The sequence below is a fragment of the Mustela lutreola genome, chromosome 9 (assembly GCF_030435805.1).
Source record: "Mustela lutreola isolate mMusLut2 chromosome 9, mMusLut2.pri, whole genome shotgun sequence".
NCBI classification, from domain to species: Eukaryota; Metazoa; Chordata; class Mammalia; order Carnivora; family Mustelidae; genus Mustela; species Mustela lutreola.
In genome coordinates this window covers 28,574,382-28,595,919 of record NC_081298.1, presented here as the reverse complement: position 1 = coordinate 28,595,919, position 21,538 = coordinate 28,574,382, and the positions used below count along the sequence as shown (strand labels likewise).

Below are 21,538 nucleotides of genomic sequence, written 5' to 3'. Positions count from 1 at the left end.
TCCCTGCTGCTTCTCAGCCTCCTTGGCACCACACATGGCCATACTAAGCTCTAGCCCACGCGATATAAGTGGCGGGGTGGATGGGGGGGACTTCAGGGAAGCTTCCATGGAAGGAGGGGGCCTGCTCTCTGCTTCCCTCCCTCCCTCTTTGATGATGTCAGGGATGGGTGGAACGTGCCTCAAGCTCTAGCAGCTGTCCTGGACTGGGAAGGGACCTTGAACTTGAGCCACTTGCTGAAAAGCTCACAACAGGAAGACAGGAGATGGGATCTCTAGGGATCTCCCCATGTATGAACCCCTGGATGGCCCTGGATTGATAGCCTCATGCTTCCTCTTTTTTTTTTTTTTTTTAAGATTTTATTTATTTGAGAGAGAGCATGAGCGGAGGTGAGAGGCAGAAGGAAAGGGAGAAGCCAAATTCCCCTGCTTGACGTGGGGCATGATCCCAGGACCCTGGGACCGTGACCCAAGCAGAAGGCAGCCGCTTAATGGATTGAGCATCCCAGGTGCCCCCTCGTATCTCTTTTATGGGCAAGAGCTCCAGCTTCTCTCTTGCTTTGGCTGCTGCTGTCTGGGGTCTCCTGATCAGGCAGCCATAATCCTAACCCTCACAGGCACGGGTGTGGTTCTGAGGCCCATTTTTCATCTGAGGAAACTGAGTCCTAATGAGATAGAGCAACTTGAGCTCTGGTGGTCTCCCAGCAGGGCCCGCATGTGTACCCACGGAAGGGCGAGTGCCCCCCAGCAGAAGGCTAAGTGCTTGGTGTGCTGGATCAGGGCTCGCTGCGGAGTGGCTGGGCTCAGCTACACGGGCACCGGGAGCCTGAGGGTTTTGGCAGTGGCCTGGCCTGCGGGCTGGGGGAGCTGCTCTGTGTTCTCACCACATTCGAGGCTGGCCCAGGGCCCTCCAACATTCTGGCAGGGGATCCAGACTGCGGTTATTAAATTCCTCATATTCTGATCTGCCCTCAAGGAACCAGTAGACCAAGCAGAGGCAATTGCTGCAGGCTTTTGCAAGAGGGAAGTCATTCCGGCCCCATGTGAGACAGGATGGGGTAGCTAGGATCTGAGAGCTGCAAAGATGGTCTTGGTTAGCTTCTGCTGAAGTGGGCCCCAAAGCGATTCCCCAGAACCCCACTTTCAGTTGTTAGGTGTCCCGTGTGGAAGCGTCAGTGATCCCGGAAGCTGGAGAAACTGGGCTCCTACAGGCCTTCTCAGGGCTTTTAGTGTGCACTGGAACGTGGTGGGCAGGAATGAGACACATGACATTCTGCAACTGTCCAAGCACTTTTTCTAGAGAAACATCTTAAAGGAGGATTTTTTCCCTTTAAAAAATTCTATCACTAGGGGATGCCTGGGTGGCTCGGGCATTAGGCGACTGCCTTCGGTTCAGGTCCTGATTCCAGGGTCCTGGGATCGAGTCTCACATCGGGCTCCTTGCTTAGCGGGAGCCTGCTTCTCCCTCTCCCTGCTGTTCCCCTGCTTATGCGCGCGCTCTCTCTCTCTGACAAATAAATAAATAAATAAATAAATAAATAAATAAAATCTTTAAAAAGAATACTATCACTACCTCCCATTTATGGACAATTAACTTCACATCAGACACTGTGCTATGATTGGTACATGCATCACCTCATGAATTTTCAGAAAAATCTATGAAGTGGGCACCGGTATTGTCCGAAGACGGGCCTGGAGGCTACCATGCTGAAGTATGTGGTAAAGCAGTCATCCAAACCCTCCTGCCCCATTCCAGAATCCACGATACCGGGAAGCCCAGAGAGGAGAGATTTTGCCACACCCCGCATAGCTGGCCGCAGGCGGTGCTAGATCTGCACCTAGGTTTCTTCACTCTTGTTCCAATCAGATTTTTGTAGGTTCACGAACATATGTCAGATGGGGAGTGATCTCCGTCTCCCTACCCTGCCCTTCCCTCCCACACACCTAGAGCTGTGGCCAAGAGACCAGATGGAGATGAAGTAGAGATTCTGGACCAGCTTCTTGCCTGATCACCCACATTGTCTCTGTGGATCTGACCCATGACACAGGGACACGTCCCTGAACCAGACTGATCAGGTATGACCCATGCTGTCCACCACAGGCCCCACTCACGGATGCTTCCCACCCCACCCCACCCCACCCCACCCCCCATGCTGCCGTGGGCTCCTGAACAAGTTCCTTTCACTGGGGCTGTGTTCCTACTGATGTCACCTGCTCTCATCCATCTACTCACTAAACATATCTTGAATGTCTACTTTGGGCCATGTCAGGTACTGTTTAAGGATAGGAGAGGTTCTTTATGTATATACACACGTGTGTATATGCATTATACATACATATGTGTGTTACACAGAAAACTTCCTGCTGGTGATTGTGCTAAAGAGGAAAATAAAGCATGTTACAGAGATAGCGATGGTGCTGAGGTTTCTTTAAGGGGAGATCTCTCAGGTGTGTGAATGGAGACCTAGATGAAGCTAGTAGTCATGTGCTTGGGGCAGACGGAACAGCGAGAGCAAAGGCCCGGAGATGGGAATGTCCCGTGTGTGCTTCAGGGACAGCAATAGGCGTGCCTGGGCTCAGTTGGAAGCGTCTGACTCTGGATTTTGGCTCAGGTCATGCATGATTTTGGGGTCGTGGGATCGAGCTGTGTGGGGCTCTTGCCTGTGGGGATTCTCTTTGAGATTCTCTCCCTCTCCCTCTGCCCCTCCCTCCCTCTCTCAAAAAAACAAACAAATGAATGAATGAATGAATGGATGGATGGATGAATGAATGAATAAAGGACCACAATAAGGCCAGTGCACCAGCGGGTAGACCTGTGGGCACTGGCAAGCAACCGGGTCTGGGGAGTACGCACCTGGAGAGGGGTAAGGTAGAGAAGCACTTTCTACAGGCCAAGGGGAGGGTCTGGGAAATGGTCTACGTGCAATGGAGATCTCCAGAGGGTCTCGCACCTTGGCCTGCTCTGCGGTGAGGAGACTGGATTGAGGGCTAGGTCACAAATGCTACCCACCTTCCTTGGGCTCCTCAGGGTGGGACATGGTGAGGCAAACATTTCCTAGAAACCAGGGAGGCACTGCAACGCTCCCAGTGGCCAGTGAAGACGACGGGGTCTGTGTCTGCTGCGGAATGTTTGTCCAGGCGCTGCAGGCTCAGGGGCCCCAGCAGGGCGGGAGAGAGCCCAGGGCCCAAGTCAGGCAGACCGGATGGACGAGCGTGGCCTCAGGTCTCAGGCCTCTCCCTCAGGTCTCCACCTCCTCACTCCGTGGTCCCTGGAACTTCCCTCCTGCACCGCCCAGCCCGCCACTCTGCCCTACCTGTCCTCTCATAGTTATCCATCCCCTAAACCTGGAGTTCCTCACCGGCAGAGCTGGGGTCCTGCGGGAGCTGGTCAGGAGGGGAAGGTCAGCAAAGGCCCGGATGTCTACCTTCTTCCACCTGAGCGGGCGCTGGCAGCTCCAGACGCCTAGATCCCTCCCTCCCAGGGCCAGGGTGACACACTTCCTGCTCAGCGTGGTGTGGCCCTCCGTAGACCCCACATTGCAGTAACCTGTTCCTCATCACCCACACTGAACCCAACACACTGGGAGCTCACAGAGCCTCATTTCTGAGCCACGCCCTAGTTAGCCTGGGTGCCTAGGACACAGGGACAAGGAAATGCCCTGAGGAGTGCCCACCATGTCCTCTGCATGACACACCTTCAGTCCTGCCAACCACCCTATGAAGTGGGCATTTCCTACTTTATAGATGAGGAAATGAAGTCAGAGAGGTGATCTGCCTCAAGGTCAAGGGAACGAGTAGGTAGCAGAGTCAGTCTGCATTCTTAGGACTCTGCGAGGTACCGGCTCCAGGCTGAGCCCGTGACTGCGTCTGGGTCTCAAGTACCTATTTGCTATTCTCCCCTCATCGGCCATTAGTTAAGTAGTGCAATGGTGTCCACATCTATAAGCCCCCCCAAAACCCCCCCGCCGCCGGATGACAATAAAAAAAGACAGTAGCAAGTGTCCTCAAGGATGCAGAGGAAGGAGAACCTTCGCACCTCGTGGGTAGGAAAGTAAAATGGTGCTGCGTCTTTGGAAAACAATCTGGGGGTTCCTCAACTACTGTACAGTTACCGCAGGACCCCACAATTCCGCGAGATCTGTGCCCAGGGGGTCAGAAACCGAGGTCTGTGCAAAAACCACAGCCATGTTCCTTCTAAGGGCCCCACACAGAAACCGTGTCCACGGACCGTGAATGGATACAGGGACGCGGTGTTTCCACACAATGGATTACGATTCAACAACCTGCAGGGACAGAGAGCGGACACATGCGAGGACATGGACGGGGCCTGAAAACAGCGTGCTGACAGGACGCCAAAGGGCACAGAGTGATTCCATTCACATGGAATGTCCAGAATAGGCAGATCCATGACAAAAGGTAGATTAGCCACGGCCTTGGGCTGCGAGAGTGGGCCGCGTTGGGGAGGGGATAAGTGATTGCTAACGGGTGTGATTTCTTTTCAGAGGTGGTAAGAATGTTCTGGAACTGGATGGTGCAGCGGCTGCACAGCTCTGAACGTATGAAAAACTACTGACTCGCACACTCCAAAAGGGTGAACGATCTCTGCCAAGTTATTAAAGTGACTTGTGGGTCGTCCTTCCCCAAGCCCCAGGCTAAGCACATCAGGATCCTTTTCTGCAAGGAGCTCCGACCCCAGACACCAAAGCCCGGGACTGGAATGCGGCGCGCGGTCAGATCAGGCCGGAAGGCGGACTTATCTGTTCTTCCGGCACACATTCCAGAGGTCTGCTGCTCTACCAGAGCAAGCAGCTTTCCTGAGGCTGCACAGGGCCGGGAGTCCGTGCCAGCAGACTCCGGGAACATCCCAAACCTGGCCCTCCGGGGAAATGGAATTATAGGAGCACTTGTTGAAAGCCTACTAAGTGCTGGGCTCCACACAAGCTTCCTATTTAGCCTCAACTGCTCTGGAGTGAGCTGCTGCCGCTACCATTTTGCTGGAGAAAAGGGACACGAGGTGAGACAAAGTCCCCAGTTCCCGGCGGCAAGTGGCAGGAGTTCCCGTTCTTCCTGGTGCTCTCCGGACAGGGTTGTTACCCTTTCAGCTCACAGAGCCGTTCTGTCCTGCTCCTCTCAGAGCTCCCCCCACCCACCCTGACCTTTGCCAAGAATGTCCCTGTCCCCTTCCCTTGTCAGTGTGGTTCAGAGACCCCCCTTATCTGTTAGAACTTCTCCGGGCAGAACTTGCAGAAACGAAGCACCTCTGAGTGGTCTCCTGCAGTCCTGGAACCCGTTACGGGCCACCCAGGCTCAGTGTTGACTCGCGCGCTCCATGGGCAAGTTCCTCCAGAGGGCCTACTCCCGGGGTGGGGCGGGAAAGTCCTTCTTTCCGGGCTGCTCACCCACCAGGCCCTGGGAGCTGCGGCTTCACCCTGCCCCAAATAAGGGCCAACAAAACCACGAAGCACTCGTTTTCAAATCACGTATGGCTTCTCTGACCCCATCAAATAACTTTATTCACACAAACGTCCCATAATTTACAAAGCCTCAGTCATTCATACACATTAGGGGGATCCACAGTGTTCAAGGAACTTAAATATAATGTATCATACCAACCCAAGTAAACCAAGTACAAAAAATATTCATATAAAGTTGTTCACACGTAGGTCCTAGATTACCAGCTTCTGTGCAAAAAAAGAAAATAAAGAAAAATAGATTTATTAACTAGTATTTGAAGCTAACTTTGTGCCTGGGTTACCCTGTGCCTCCCTCAAACCCAAGTGGGCCCCCCATGCCTGTTCAGTTGGGGCCCCGAACTCCCCTGCTCTAATGAAAGACACGCTCAGGGGCACAGAAGAGTTCTTGAAAATGTTCCTGAACAAACTCCCTCCTGAGAGATGTGGGGCCTCCAGGCAACCAACGGGAGTGGATTCTCCTCTCCACGGTGGCTGGGGGAGCTTACATTATTTGCCAACGGTCCTGTCCCATCTCCTCGCTTCCCCTCTGAGGGCATCTCTCCAGACGGGAGTCCCTGTGCTCCAAGCCCGGCAGGCAGGATCGGAGACGGATCTGGTGTCCAGGAGGCTGTACCTCCACCCAGTGTGGGAGGACAGCCAAGGTGCCTTCTCCAGGCCTCAGCCTCAGGAGATCAGGCTGACAGGTCCCAGGTGACTCCAGGAGCACTGTGATCTGGGGGCCACCACGCGGGCTGAGGGAGAGGAAGGGAGTCGGGGGAAGCAATACCCCAGGAGCCACCGGTGCCCCCAGATGGGTGAGTATGGGGTGGGGGGGGGGCACAAGGAGGACCAGAGGTGGCAGGTGCCCATGGTGGGCAGGGCCAAGAGCCCAGGCAGCATGGAGCAAGGGGAGGGCAGAGAGTTGGGGGGGGACCCCTTCTTAGGGGATGGAGGCCCAACTCCTCTGTTCCAAGTTTCCAAGATACTCTGAGGCTGAAACCCAGACATCCATCCTGCTAAGATCTGTCTTCTAAAAGGTAAACTGCAAAGGCAAAGAAAGAACATTCCTACAATGCCAGCTCTTTACCTTTGCTCAGAAAAAAAGACTCAAGCAAAAATTATCTTATTGCTCCAAACACTGGTTTTCTAGGAGACAGCTGATATGTCAAGGAGCAGAGAACCTTGGAGGGAGGGAATGGTAGAGGCGGGGAATGTCCAGGGGCAGGAAGGCTGCGAGGATGGTGGTGGGGAGTGGTCTTAGCACCGCAGGGTCAGGGGGCAGAGGGGGTGCGGGGCAAGTGCCCCTGCAGGCTCTACCTTCATTCGTTCTGGGACCTCCACTGGCAGTGCCAGAGAGGAGGCCAGGCCCCACCAGGAGCCTGACCTCCACCAGTGTTGGGCACGTTTCTCCTCCAGCTGTAAACAGGGTATTTCTCAAGTAAACATTAAATACACGCCCTCAGAAAGGCAGCCATCGGGGGCAAAGGCCTGCGCCCTTCATCCCTGGTGCCCAGAAAGGAGTCAGATGGAGCCAGCCTTGAATGGAAAGACGGCAGCATCCTCCTGGCTATAGAGGTAAGAGGCAGGGGGCCTGCTGGGTAGTGAGAGGCAGAGAGCGGCAAGCTGGTGGAAAGTGGTTGTTCTGTCCTCCGCTGAAAGCTGCTCTTAGTGTCTCGGTGGTGGCAGGAGCCCTGGGCCTGGCTGCAGCCCTCGGGGAAGGATGGGGCAGGGGGGGCACTTCCCTCGAGGTTAAGCGACAGACGGACATAGACGGGGGGGAGGATGCCATGGACTTCTAGCTGAGCTAGCAGGTCTGCTCAAAGGAGGGCAGTGGAATAAGGCACTAGGATCTGTCTTGCTGAATCCTCTTGTGGGGGGAGGCTGAGCTCCAGACCCACCAGTCTCAGGCCCAGAACCTCCCCGCTATGGGCTAACCGTTTCACAGATCCAAGGACAAGAGAATGAATGACTGCTATTTCAAGGTTTGGAGACTCCTGGAACTTGCACAGGCCTTATGAATATGATGGCACCAAGATGAGGCAGTATGGAGCTGCCGCTGGGCCCTGGGTGCAGAGGATGAAGAGGCAGGAGGCTGACCCACAGCAGAAATAGGGGGAAGGTGGCTGAGAAGCACATGGGAGCTACCCAGGTCCAACCAAGACTAGTCCACTGGCTGGGGGCCGAGCTGGCGTTCACCTTGGGCTGACGTCCTCCTGGCTGGTTGGGCACCCGAGGTGGACAAAGTGGGGGGGTGGAGGGGGCAAGAGGGAGAGACAGGCACTTGGGGCTAATGAGCTGGCCATCGTGAGCCAGGGAAGGAGGCCCTGCCACCAAGCAAGGGTCAGCCGGGTCCTGCACGATATGGGCTAGCCTTCCCAGGCTGCCTGCCTTATCCAAAAGGCAGAGACATCCTGTGACCCTTGGGGGCTGATGCCAAGAGAAAAACGAAAGGGGATGGTTGCAGCTCCAAAGCTCCAAAACCTGATCAGATGGAGGTTAGAGACCCAGGGAGGGCAGAGGCAAAGTTAAAACCAAGGGAAGACCTTGCGAGGCCGGAGCCTTCACAAGTAACTTGAGGACAGGGGCTGCAGCTAGGAACATGGTGGGGGTGGTGGTGAGGGGACTGGGGGACTGTTTTTCCCATCTGCTGCCCCCAAGGGGAGGGGGGCGGCTCAGGGCGCACTCTAGTGGCCTGAGAAGCCGTAGAGACAAGGGATGGAGAGGCACCAAGGATTTCACAAGAAAGGGCACGCCTCCCACCTGCACCCCTGCTCACCGCAGCCAACAGTCTGCCCAGGAGGAAGCAGCAGTGAGGGGTCTAAGAAGAGGCGAGAGAATGCCAGCAAACGTGTGGTGAGTTCGCAAGGTTAGGGCGGTGTCGCACTGGTCTCTCCCAAATGCCCAGGGCCAAAGGACTGCTGCTCGGGGCGGGGGGAGCCCTCCCTTTGATCACACACTAACCTGAACGCCCTCTGACCAATTCCCCTATCGATCCTATGCTGGTTTAGAGAAAATGAAAAACAAACCTAAAAGAATTTCCTTTCCCCTTCCCCAAGACCCTGTTCTGGTTGGTCATCATGGGGGTAATAAAGCCTCTGGAGGAGCCCCAGGAGCTTGCGGGTGAGAGGGACAACACGAGGCCAGCCACCTGCCTCTGCGATGTTGGGGGTGGGGTGGAGAGGGGCAAAAACCCTCAGGTTCAGAAGCCCGAGATGAGGGAGTGGCATGTGCCTGCTGGAGAGCGTGGGATGACCGCATAGACATTGGTGCTGAGGTCAACAAGGTCACACTGGGGAAGCTTAAGGGTGGCAGGCCACGCATGGGCACCTGACAGCTGCGGGGGTGGGGGGAGTGGCGATGGCAGCAGTGGTGGTGGTGTCCACCCCGTCCTCCCCTCCCTGCTCTTGGTGGGTCCAATCTTGTCCCACCAGACGTGTGCACTGAGGGAGGGCACCTCACAGCGAGTCCCTGGGGGTGACGGAGGTGGTGCTTGATGTTGTTGCCGGCTGGGACACTACGGGCCCACATACAGGGCACACGCTTCACTGCAGGGAGAGGACAGTGGCAGCCAGTTCGGCACACCCTGTTCTTATGGCCAGGTCACAATCGGCTCTCAGGGACTTAGGCAGTCTCTGTGACAACCGGGATGCGTGGCGGGCACACGCGGGAAGGAGACGATCCAGGAGGCAGGAGGTGATGGACGCTGACCTCACAGGAGTGACAGATGCCCTCCGAAGACCCAGCTGTGTCCCAGGCAGAGGTTTGGCACAACAGTTTTTTTTTTTTTTTTTCCCCTGGGGGTCTTCCTTTGGGAGGGGAACCACTAACAGAGAAAGGTAGGCTTGTAGAGCTGAGCTGGGCTGGCGCTCGGCTGCTGGGAAGTGGGGGGATAGTCACCTTTGTCCCCCCCCCCCCAACACTCCCAGTTATAAAGGGCAGAAGAGGGAATGGACTCCCACCACTGGAGTCCTGGAATGGCCCAGGGCTTCCAGCAGCTGAAAGAGAACAAACCCGCAGTTTAGACTTTCTTTCTTGAGTCCTCCTGGCCAAACCCTGTCTTCCTCTTCCAGGTGGTTCTTCGCCTTTGACCATTTCTAAGGCCCGAGGGTGGGCCAGGAGCAGCCCACCAGAGTCCGGCAGTGCCCGTGTCTGTGGTGCGGGGAGGTGGCCCACAGGCTGCCTTCTGTCTTTGTGTCCCTACCCCCCGGGGCCGGGACCCACCCCGGCTCTCCACGGAGAGGCAGGCCTTCTCTGGGGAAGTGAGGTGTTCTAAGCAGAACGAAAGGATGGGTAAAAACAAAGACGACAGGGGGAAAATAAAGGAACAAAACAGAATAGCTCCCTAACCCCTTACAAAAATTAAAAATGACATTTATACATATGCTTTTGTCCATGTTGTTTCTCCACAGCATAGTTTCCTGCTCTTCTGAAGTCTTATTGTTTAAATTAAAAAAGGGGGAAAAAAAAAAAGACAAAAATAAGATTTTAAAAAATTAAGCAGAACTAAAAGGAGAGGGGGAAACCCAAATAAAAGCTTCACATTGCCGGAGATCCAGCTGTCGGGAGATCACCAACTGACCAAGCCACCACCTGCACCCTCGGCCGTCCTCTGTGGGAGACACGTTGACACTGTCCCGAGGATGAACCTGGAAGACAGAAGACAGAAGGCCGGGGATGAGTGGACACTGGACCAGTGGGCTCGGGGCACCTTCCGGCTCCGGACATCTCACTTTGGTGCCAGCACCCAACCCCAAGAGGTTTCTAAATATTACAGGGACTGGATCTAGCTTTGCTACAAGAACCCTGTCGTCGATACACATTATCCTCCTTTGTCACAAAGGGAAACTGAGGCATGGGTTAATAAGGCACATGACTAATATTGCACTGACGAAGCAGAAGACCCTGGCTGGGAACCCAGGCTTGCCGGCTACAGTTGCCAATCCCACTGTGACCTCCATCCCTGTGCTATCAGGACAAGATGCCACAGGACCCTAGCTATCGGTCACTCCAGACCCTGGCCCAAGTCCCTCTCTGACTAACTGTGCTGTACCGAAGCTTCATGCGCATGCTCTCGGGTTTATCCTATTTCACAGACAACTAAGGCTCAGCCCCCCCAAGAACCTGTCCCAGCTAGCCAAAGCTCTCAGGTCTTAAGAGGGACCAGAATCCCATAGCTGGAACTGGGGTGACTCAGGGCTAGGGTTAAGAATGAGGTTCTGTCACTTGACCACAGGCAAATTTAAGCCCTCTTTAGTCTTGTCACCTGCACCAAATCACATTATTATGAGGACCATATAACTAAGACATGTAACCTGAGACAGTGCCTGCTCCTATAATGATTAGCTACTGTTTAGGAACTGCCGTGGAACCAGGCTTCAGGAATAGGCCCTGCCACCAGCCTTTCAGGGACCCTTTTTAGTGGATGCCTAGAACACAAGAGCCTACAGCGAACAGCTTTGGGCCGGCACCTGTTGCCAGCCCGCTGTCCCAGTCAGAGTCGCCTGATCAGGGCTGAGCAGGGCCCCAGCCCAGGCAGCAGGGCTCCCTCTGCACAGCACAGGGACTCACCCTGGGGTTCCAGTGTGCCTGCTCTCACCCTGACAGATGACAGCATCACTTGAGTCTTTCATAGCGCGCTTGAAATCCCTCCATATTGGCCCTCGCCTCCCACACTGGCTTCATTCCTGTATAAGCTCCGTGCAGCCCGAGGAGCCGGGCCCTCCCGACCCTCCTGTCACTTGTCCCCTGCGCAGTGTGATCACCTGGACCCACCGTGCTCAGGTCCCCAGGAGATGCCCGTCTGGTCCTCATGGGAGGCAGTGGGGTCTAGCAACTGGAGATAGCCTGTCTCCTTCTGTGGGAAATGGTCGGTTCTCCTACGAGGTCTGACCGGAGTAAAGACTGTGAAGTACCTGGCCTCCAGCAGGAACTGACTGACTCCATGAACCCACCCTGTCCTTGTCCCCACCCACGGGACCACCCTAATTGCTGCTAGCTGGGGGAGAGGCATGGAAGGGATGCACACCCTGCCAGGGATGTGGACCAGTGCCTTCCAGAGAGCAATCAGAGTCTCAGGTGTGTGCAGACCTCTACACCCTAAACTTCTTCCAGAAACCTAGACTGACAAATGGAGAGGACTTTACAAAGAAAGATGCTCGCTGAAGCTATGACCTACATTATGAGGCAACAATCCACAAACCCAAAAAGACAAGATTTAAGCAGACGATCCATCTACTCTGTGGAGTATTAGAGAGGCAATGAGAGGGCAGGTTACAGCAGAAGCGCTTCGTGGGATCAAAGAGAAATAAGCAGGCTACAATGTCCTGTGGCATACAGTAGAAGCAGAACCCTTAGTGAACAAAAACCTCCACATTCAGGAAAATCTGTCAAGAAATACATCGAAATGTTGTACTTGTTGTGGGTGTATTTTCTCCTTCGCCTGCTTAATACTGAGAACACATCACGTTTTCATGCTTTATAGCGGGAAAATGGGCGTACTTGAAGGGACAAGAAAAGCTCGTAGCCCCAAAGAAAGGTCCCTGGAGAAGCAGTCCAAGAGACCAGACTCAGGCTCTTTTCTGGGCTCCTCCACACACACTGGATAGATAGCAGAGAATTTTCCACAGCTGTCAGGTGGCATCAGACTGTGCAGTTCCCTCCTCCAGCGCAAGGTGAGGGAGGGGACACCCAGTCTGCATATGGGGAGTGGGGTGGGGGTGAATCATAAAGGTGCTGGAAAAGTATCTGATCTGCAAGAAAATACTGGCTTTCTCAGCCTCAGTCTTTCCCTCTGTTGCTTCTGTTTCCCTGCCTGTGAAATCCCCTCCTTCAACAACAAAAAAGTCATTGGTGGTTCTTGTATCCTGGTTTCTGATTTGGTAAAATGAAGTCACCAGAAGCACATCCTGGGATGACCTAGAAGCCAACTGGCTTTGCTCCGCACGCCCATGACCTTCTCCCCGTGCTGTCAAGACAAAGCAGAACACCCAGCAGCCAGGGGGAGGGAGGGCTTGCGGGGAACTTCACCATCCAAGATACTCCACGTCCTTGTGAAACAGGACAAGAAAAGCCCAGGAAACTGGAGGCGAATGTGTGATCTGCTAAGATTATCTCTGGGACGAGTTATGACCTTTCCAACACTGCGTTCCTCCCTCCCTTGGCAGGCCCCAAGCTGAGGACACCCCGTTCAAGAGGACGCCCGTCAGCAGGAAGGTGGCCCGTGGTAGCAGAAAAGCAGCAGCGAAGGCGGCCGAGAGATGCAGAAGCTGGACGTCCCTCTTCACATAATTAACTAGGAGAACAGAGGGTGCCCGCAGAAGGTCAAAGCAACAGCACAGCTCCCCATGAGAGCTCCCGCGACACCAGCGTATAATGACCGCTGTACTCACTGGGTCCCTTGCCAGGAAGCCAGGCTGACATTTCCCACAGGCTCCTCCACCCTCCCCCTGTTTGGGCACCGGGTCCTGCCCTCCTGGGAGGATGCCTCAGGATGGCCTACAGGTCTGGGTCTGCTTCCTTCTTGGGGGCAGGGACAAGGAACGTTAAGAGTGCTCTCTTTCAGGGAACGGACCCTGGCTTCGGGCTCCTCTCCTGTCTCCCATTACAGAAGGTCCACCCGGCCCAGGGAGCCAATGGCGGCAGGTGCACGGGAAGACAAGCTTCGCAGTTATGAGCAGGAAGGGCTCAGAGCACCTGCTTCAGGGTTAGAGCAGCAGCAGACCATCCCAGGCACATGCTGGGGCAGTAAATGGAGTAAGGGCTCAGCCCAGGGGTGGGGGTGGGGGGAGGGGACCCCTCCGACTTCATTCTAGGAGATGTCACACCCCGACTCCCCGGCTGCCCAGTGACCAGCATGGACCAGGGCCTGACTTGTCCCTTCCAGTGGGACCTGTACCTCTGACTGCAGAGCCTGGTGCAGAGGCCGAGCCATGCTGCTGGGCAGAATGAAAAGTGGTGTGTGATTCACCTCCATGCGATGTCCTCAGCACGCCCCATCTTTCGCCTTCCTGATCATCTCATTTTGTGAGGTTGACTGCCCCATTTTAACAAGGGGACAGGCCCAGAGAGACGGAGCGGCTCAGCCCACACCACAACGCCACTAAGCCACTGGCCAGGGGTTCCCCCACCGCAGGCATCTGCCACGGTCCTGAGCGGAGAGGGGCCAGGGATCCCGAAGTGTTGGCAAATCCTTCCCCTTCTTTCAACTCCCAGACAAAGCTCCCTCAGCACGCCCGACCTTATTTCTCTGTAATTACTGTCCCAGCGATCGCTCACCCAGCATCGAACGTTCCAAGGGCTTTGTAGGGAACAATCCATTAAGGCAAACTTCAGCTCTTCCAAGCTGCTTCCCACTCACTATGTCCCTGCACAGAGCCCGCGTGTTCCAGCTACGGCCTGGTCTCACCCCACAACCCGATGAGGTAGGCGCTGCCATCACCCAGTTCCAGAGCAGCTCAGAGAGAAGGGCTGCACGGCTAATGGGTGGGACAGAAAAGGGTCTGGGCCTGGGTCAGTCTCACCTCACACCTCCTGCTTTTAGCATCTAACTGTCCTGGGAAATCCCTTCCTGGAGAGACAAGAGCTTAGGTGGAGTTTAAAACCCATTTAATCCCTTCATTTACAAACACAGAAAAGGGTTCATGGAGGGCTTGGCTTAGGTACCTCCGCACAAGGCTGGTGGAGCCCCCAGGCAGTGAGCAGCCTTCTAGCAAGTTCCTCTGCCAGCTAAGCAGTTGTCTGGTCCTATCGAAGAGATGGGGGAACCAAAGTGCTCCCATGAATGCCACCAGCAGTTTGCAAAAGGGAAGTGGGGGAGGGGGTGGGGAGTGAGGATGAAGACCCCCCCCCACCTCCTCCCCGAACCCCCAGCCCACAGAGACGGAAATCTGCAGGGGGGAGAAGGCTATCCTTCTCTAGAAGTGTGGCCCCTCCTACTTCACTGTTGTTAAAATGTCGTTTTTAGATGAAACTAAATGGGAATGGTTTGGCGTCCCTGTCTCCTACTCCGCCTCTACTGTCAAATGGCACCATCCTTCCAACTGTGTAGGGCTGGCAGCCGCAGGACGTGATAATCTCTGGGAGCCACAACTGCATTTCCACTGAGCGTCTTCATCCATGTGCTCTAGCGGGGCAACAGCACATGGTTCAAATCCTGCCTCTGCCACTTACTGGCCGCTTATACCTGAACCTCCCTTTCCTTGCTAGCAAAGTGGGGATGCTGCCCTACCCTTTTAGGGGCTGCTATGAGGATTTAAGTAAGCTGCCTACCCCAGCACCTGGTACACAGCACTACGATCCGTACAGTCTACCATGTTGTTCACTGTGTTAATAGTCACTTCGGTTCTCAGACCGATCTGTACAACTTATCTAGAGATGAGGCTTAATTCAGGAACTTTCTGTCCTTTCTCTGCAGTATGGACATGCAGGAGGAAGGCAGTGGAGGTGGTAGTGGAGGGGAGGGGAGCTCTCCCAATATGCCCTCTGAAAGGGAGCCTTCCTCACACCATTGCTGTCATGCCTCAAGGACAGCCAGCAGGTGGCACAGGTATCCTCAGCACCTTTCAACCTGCTCAGACCTAAGGATGGATTTTTAAAGCCCATGAGCCTCGAGATCTAAAATATGACCTAGATGTTTGCGAGGATCTATTTTCCGTGATAGTGTACAAAAACGTCACAGCTACCCACTGAAAGGCTGTGCCAGACCAGCAGGTGGCCACTGGCACATATCAGGAGGGCTCCCAGGGTCCAGGGTCCTACCAGGGTCCAGGGTGGCAAAGAGCACCTGAGCTCATGCCACCTGCTGGGGAGGCAGGCAGCAACCGTAAGCACATGTGACGCATACACTCTCAACACTCGGCAAAGTGCAAAAAGGTTCAATGACTCGTCAATGCTTAACTGGGATTCAAACCTCAAGTCCTATCTTCTCTATCCCTCTCATCTCATCAACAGAAAAGGAAGGCATCAGGCTGGCATGCTCATAGATTACAGTATAAACTCAAACTGTGGTATTCCTGGGTGGGGGAGCCAAGAACTCACTCTTAAAATAAGTCGTCTGTGCACCCCCGGTGGAGGTATTATTCCTGCAGTTAAGGCTACTTGACATGTCAGACACCATGTGAGGCTTCATGAGCAATGCTTACTTGGCCCAAACAAAGAAGCATGGAGGAATGATCTCCATTTCACAGATGGGCAAACCAAGGCTCAAGTATACATCGTCTGCATATCACACTGTGATATGCAGGCACAGAGAGGCAAGGCAATGTCAGGTCCAAGAGGGCGGGCCCCTCCTAAGTAGGGTTAGCTTCAAAAAGGCATTCCTCGCTTGCTTAATACACCAAAACAGCTTTTCACACTGAAACAATGACCTGCCAGGCCTGGGGGGTTCAGCGGCCCCGGCACTACTGTTCATTCCCATCTGTCAGAGGGACAGAGGCCAGTGAGCCAAAGCTAGGGACCACCGTGCGACAAGCGGCCCACAGCATGGCTCATGGGAGGGTCAGGGTTAAAAGACCTGGGGGTGGACGTGCTGGATGGGGTGGCCATGCTGTCCGTCCTTGGGTCTACAGAAGGTAAAAGGGAATAGGAGTCTGGGCAAAGCACCCGCAACAGGGGTTCTACAGCCACCACGATGCTCTGGAAGGCCAGGGACATCCTTTGCGACTGGCTCTGAGCCTTGAGGAGGCCAAAGGCAGGCAGAAATTTGGGGAGCAGGTCCTGAACGTGGGGAGAATGTCACCCACAGAGCGTCGGGTTACAGAGATATCCCAGCTCTCCCCGTTACTAATCGAGGTCCCCGATCCTCAGCTTTCTCAGCTGACAAGGTGGCCAGGTCCGCCGTGCAGGGTGTGAGGTCCAGTGACATTTTCTGTCCTGGGCACATTGAGGTATACAGGAAGCAGTTAACACGTGGTGATGGCAGCTTTCGATCATACCCCAACCCTAAACCTCACCACCTCACTGGCCGGCCCACACAAAAATTCCGGATGAGACGACTTGGCGTCAGGCCAGCCTCCTCTCTGCTTTGGGCCTCAGCAAGTGCTGGTCCACCTGTAACCTCCCCGGCTCCCTCCATGTGCCTTCTCCCCAGGGCCCCAGTCCCTGCACCCCAGCGAAGAGAATGACCGCAGACCCCCACGAGCCATGCCCTCGCCCCACCCCTAACCCCAAAAGGACTGGACAGCCTGTGCTTCTCTCGAGCCTCTCAGGTTGCCAAGCGCACGAGTCAAACGCTGGCGGACTGACAGGAACCGGGAGCTAGCCCGTGGCAATAGAAGAATTAATTTACGAACTTCACGAAATCATTCAGCATGACAGGATCTTAACTCAAAAGTCTGGTTATAAAATCCCTGCCTAGAGTTGAGTTCCCACTGAACACCACCAAGGCCACGTGGAGATAGAGATGCTCATCCTCCCCTCAGAAAACTGGGCCACTCGTCCAGGCTCCAGCAGGTGGCAGGGAGGAGTAGGGAAGAGCTAGGAGGCGGCTCGTACTCATTTTGTACCCGGCCACACCCTGCAGGCTACCCCCCAACTCCCAATGAGGCACAGGACGAAGGGTTTCCCTAACCTGCTATAGGAGCAGGAGGCTCTAGGGCCAATGCGGGCTCTGCCTGCCACTCCTCTCACTGCCTTTCAAAGGGGACAAAAATAAGGCCTTCTGTTCAATCTGGAGAGGGAAGCCTGAAATCCAGGGGTAGTGGCCAGCAGGAGCCAGCCTGGGTTCAGTGTGTTCCCCCGGGCAGGCCAGCCACAGGAGGAGGTAGATGAGAACGGTGCCCTCGAGACTAGAAGCCTTGGCTCTGGCCTCAACTCTGTGGTCTTCTCCAGATTGTCAAGACCCATATGGCCTCCTTCCAGGACCCACCCCCTGCAAAACGCAATGATGCCCACCACCACTCCGTAGCCAACCGGTGACACTGCAGGTGGGGTGGGCTCTGCACCCCATGCCTGAAGCCCACGGGTCACGGAAACCAGTGGTGGGGGTGGGGGAAAGGGGCAGGGCAATCCCCCCACAGAGAAACTGAACAACAGCTGTGGAGCAGCTGGGGGCCCACCCCCGTCTCAGAGGCCACCCCTCCCATCCTCCACACCCTCTTCGCCCACTTCTGCATGTCCAGAAGGGGCAGCCCCGTGAACTCTGAAAGGCAGACTGTCGCCCAGGCTGGAAGAGTACAGATGCCACCAGAAGAATTCACTCCTGTGCAGCGACCTACTAAAGAGACTCTGAAGCAAAAGTGCAGAAAAATGAAGGACCCAGCCTAGTGCTGGGGACCCCAGTTACCAGTCCCACCTAGGGCTCTCCCTGCTCTCTGCTGGGGACCCCGTCTCTTCCTGTGCCACTGATGGGGGCTTGGGACCAGGGCAGGGGTTCTCCATCTGGGGTCCTTCAAACTCCCAAGGAGACACAGGGTCTCCAAACGCCCGGAAGGCATATATGAAGTATCACGGGGCGTGTCAGTTGTGTGCCTTTCTCTGGAGAGACAGCCCCGAGCCCTGGCATGAGGAACCTAAGTAAGAATCACGAGCACCTCGGCAGGTTCCTACCTATCAAAGACTAACCAGAAAACAACACGAGAGGGCTACAAGGGGGGTTCTCCCTGGCACAACGGAGCAGGACAAGCTGGGTGGGGGGAAGCAGGAGGCAGCTGATGGCACCAGAGCCCTGCCTACCAGTGCAATGGGCTGGGGGGGGGGGGGGTCCCCTCTCCTTACAGATTTTCAAGGCAAACCTGAGACTCTGCAAGCAGACAGAGGCCATGGAGAGGTTACAGGCTCCCCGCCGAGTCAGCAGAGCTAGATCGGTGGCCCACTCAGCACCATGCGGCCACACGCTCTCTTGAGGCCACAGCTGGCAGGCCGGCTGGACAGCGGGCCCTGGGCTCCTGTGAACAAGGGGAGCGCACCGAGCTTAAAGGCAAGATGGCGTGTGCTGCTGCCAACAGATGCCAGCTTCCTCTCCGGCTCATCAGGGAGCGGGGCCAGGGCAGGGAGCGCCCCCACAGGAGACGTGGCAGCCTGTTACCATGGAAGCTTGCAGACTCGGAGACTTGGTCACATTATAGCGGTGCTCATGTTGTCACCGTGGTGGGCTGGCCCAATACTGTTTTAAACCTCCTGATTTCTCAAAGCGAGCTGCCCCAAATGCTGCTATTCAAAAGCTGGCCAAATGCACAAAAGGAGAATGGCTGGGGCGCCTGGCTGGCTCGGTCAGTGGAGCGTGTGACTCTTCTGTGGGTTGTGAACGCGAGCCTCATGGTGGGTGGAGGGATTACTTAAAACTAAAATCTTTAAAAAACAAACGCCAAAACAAAGGAAGAGCTGCTGGCAAGACCTAAGAGTCTGAGATCGGGAGGGCTCTCTGGTGACCAGCAAGCCACAGGGCTACACCCCAAGTCATCCCACTGGGGTTGGAGGATGGAGACCCATTTAAAAGCCAGTGTCTCAGGCCTTGGGAAGTCATGTCTGGGGGCCCCCAGGGAGCTGAGCAGGTAAACAGGCACTGGCTGGCACTCCAGACAAACGAAGGGGGAGCTTTCTATCTGTAGAAAGAGCCCTGGTAATTGGCAGTTGGCTACAGAGACACCCTAACTAATTCCCTTCCTCAACTTATTAAGTGTGGGGACGAAACGAGAGCTGCCAACTGCCTCGACTGGTCCCCAAAGAGACTGAGGTTCAGCTGCGGCTGCTGTGATTAGCAAAGGGCTCTGGGGAGCGGCTGGGCTCCTGGGAGAACCCTCCTCCCCCGCCCTTTGCCAGGAGCATGCCTAAGGTGTTGTCACAGCTGAAGGGGAGAGGTCGCTCTTCCATACGGTGATAGGACGGTCTGTGGTTAGAAAAGGCAAGACTCAAACAAGGTCATGCCCAGAGTGGTCTGGGCAAGAGGGGACCATATGGATTTCTGGTTACAGCAACCAGACCGAAGCTCAATGTGCCAGGGGAACTCGTAGGGATGGGAGGGGGCGCATGGTGAAGGGGCCTGGAGCTCTCTTAGGGAAAAGAAGAGCACTGCAGATTGCTAGTGAAAATGAATGAGCCTGTAGGGATTTGGAAAAAACAAACAGGCCGCACAGAGACAACGCATGGAGCTGCCCCGAGCTCTCGCTGTGTGCGTGGAGTGGCAGTGGGTACTTCCTACTTCGTGTGCCTTTGGTCTTTGCAGCTGTGGACAGCAAACACCAGTGTTAAAACAGCATCATTTGGAGGACAGGAAATGGGTACCCAGAAAAGTTAGAGGAGACTTGCTCAAAGTCATCCAGCGGGGCAGTGGGAGAGCTACAATGTAAACCTAGATTTACCAACATCCTGGGTTTCGATGCCAGTCCCTTACTGACACCAACGTGGAAGCACAGGGCTCCCAATGGCCGTATCAGCCTCTGCCCGGTCTCTCCTCACTCAGGAGGGTGCCTGTGCTGCCTTGCATCTTCTGAAGGCCAGCCCTGTCAGGTGTCGCTTGTCCTCCCTCCCTCGGGAAGCTGACGGTTCTCGCCTCACCATGACCTACTCATCTGCCAGAAAGAACAGCCTTTGTGCACCACTATCACCCGCATCCACTTTTCCCCCCACCAGGGTGAAGGTCACCCTCCTTAGGCTGACATTCAAGGCTCTGGGCAACTTAGCACTCTTTCACTCTCCCCCTTTCCCTCTGTGTCAGCCAACCCGAAGATCTGCTCTTGACACAAATTCTCAATGTTCTCCCGGTGTCCCTGCTTACAGCACCCTGGCCTGCCCTCCTTTCTTCCAGGGCTATCTTAAGCCACAGGTCCTACTTGTTGCCATTACCGATTTCTTCAACCAAAAGCCAGCGTTCCCTCCACAAATCTCCTGGGAGCACCGCGCATGGTGCCGCTCACTACACGTGTGTGCATGGGACCTGTCCTCAGAAGGTGATGGCAGAGCCGTAGAGCTGGCCCTTGTTGGCCATGTGGCCAGGGGGGCACATCACTTACTGTCTTCAGAGTGGGAAGGACATCCTACCCAGGACCCACGGGAGGATGGGATGAGATAAGAAACAGAACAGGAGATTATGAAGTCTGGCACGGGGTGTGCGCTCAGTAAGTCAGAAACTGAGAGGAAGTCCCCCGACCCCGACCCTCATGCCTTAGGATGCTAAAGACTCAGGCTGCCCCAGGCCTGTTCCACACTGAAACAAATACAGCAACTGTAAGCCCACCAGCAAACTGCACAAGCTCCCAGTAAGCACTCGTAAATGAGTATATTTTAGTATATGTGCTGCCGAAGCGAGCACTCGTAAATGTGTATAAAACACAGATCTCCTCTCCAGGGAATGAGATGTGGCAAACAGGTAAGGCCAACTTCTACCCTACGCCCTACATGTAGTTCAAACCAAGGTGTCCAAGGATGGCTGCAGGACTGACCTTAAAGCCCCCTTCCCCTAGCCTCATGTCAAGTTCAGGCTGTGGGGTCGCCCCTTAGCTCTTGCACTTTAAGTGCCCAAAGACAAATGACCACAGAGCTACCCGCACCTCTCCCTCTTCTCCTTTCCTTACCCCAAAATAGAAACTATCCGCCAATTCACAAATTAAAGCGGCTCTCAAAGTCAATTTTATAGCCAGCAATCATGGTCCCGGTATTATATAACCATGGTGGGGGGGGGACAGGAGAGCGATGCGGGCGCTAGAAAGCTGCTGTCTGGCAGAGCCACCAGCCTGCCCATGTGACGGGACACTGCACAGGTTTTCAGCTCAGAAAAGCAAAAGCAAATACAAAAAAAACAAAACAAAAAAACAATGAAACGTTATGTTTTGGGGACATAATTATAGCAGGGTGCATATGCAAACACAGAGAAGAGCCAGACACATCAGTCACCTAATGAGAAGCTGATTACGAAGGAAAGAACAAAACACAGCAAGGCACAGCCGTCAGATGAAAGCTGTGAAGGCAGCCCTGGGTCTAAGGAGAGTACTTGGGGCTCATGAAGGTATCCTAGACTTAGTTCCAAATTTGGGATCCAGCGGCACCCCAAAAAGACCCAGATAATTACTTACCAAGTGCCCATCTAGAGAAGAGAGGATAGGATGATGACCAAACATCCAGGATTCATCTGTGTACTTTCCACTCCTGCCAAAGCC

The 21,538-nt window shown here is 54.9% G+C and overlaps 1 protein-coding gene across 2 annotated transcripts in view; it reads right to left on the bottom strand.

Moving 5' to 3' along the window:
• Positions 1 to 9,211: 9,211 nt before the first annotated feature.
• STK35 (serine/threonine kinase 35) overlaps positions 9,212 to 21,538 on the bottom strand; it is a 38,696-nt gene continuing 26,369 nt past the window's right edge. For both annotated transcript variants that reach the window (XM_059133749.1, XM_059133750.1), the window contains exon 4: positions 9,212 to 10,096. The gene's annotated coding sequence lies outside the window, so the exon portion shown is untranslated. The remainder of the gene's footprint in view (positions 10,097 to 21,538) is intronic.